Here is a 421-nt window from a genome sequence, read left to right as displayed (position 1 = left end):
CAAGCAGTAAAGCTGAGGTTTTTCCAGACTCGGCACTGGCCATGGAGCCACCTTCAGCTGCCATACCTTCCGTTTGGGTTGCATTTCAATCACACTGAACTTATTGCATCTGGGCTGGTTTTAAAATGTTTTCATTGGTGTTAGAATGGCATAACAATATTGAATAGACTTCTAACACACATGCTGTACATCATCACTACCCACAAAGGAATTAGCAGGATGATGCTCAAAATCTGGCTCCCTTAGTTCTCCAGAGAAGTCACTTGGGGCTGGCCAGAAGAGAGATAATCCTTGACCTGAGTCAGGTCTCGGTGTCAGAATAGGCTAGTGAAACCTCAGTCCAAGTATGATTTTAGTATCTTCTGTTAGGTTATGATTTTTAAAAAGTGCTAGATAGTCTTCTTTTCTTCTCACTCTCATA

General features: G+C 42.0%; 1 protein-coding gene across 2 annotated transcripts in view; it reads left to right on the top strand.

Annotated features, from left to right (window-relative positions):
- Positions 1-421, top strand: part of LOC119591248 — a 17,897-nt gene that overhangs the window by 4,300 nt on the left and 13,176 nt on the right. The window lies entirely within an intron of this gene.

The sequence above is a fragment of the Penaeus monodon genome, chromosome 28 (assembly GCF_015228065.2).
Source record: "Penaeus monodon isolate SGIC_2016 chromosome 28, NSTDA_Pmon_1, whole genome shotgun sequence".
Classification (NCBI taxonomy): domain Eukaryota; kingdom Metazoa; phylum Arthropoda; class Malacostraca; order Decapoda; family Penaeidae; genus Penaeus; species Penaeus monodon.
Note: the sequence above shows the minus strand (reverse complement) of the source record. Positions and strands in the feature narration are given on the sequence as shown.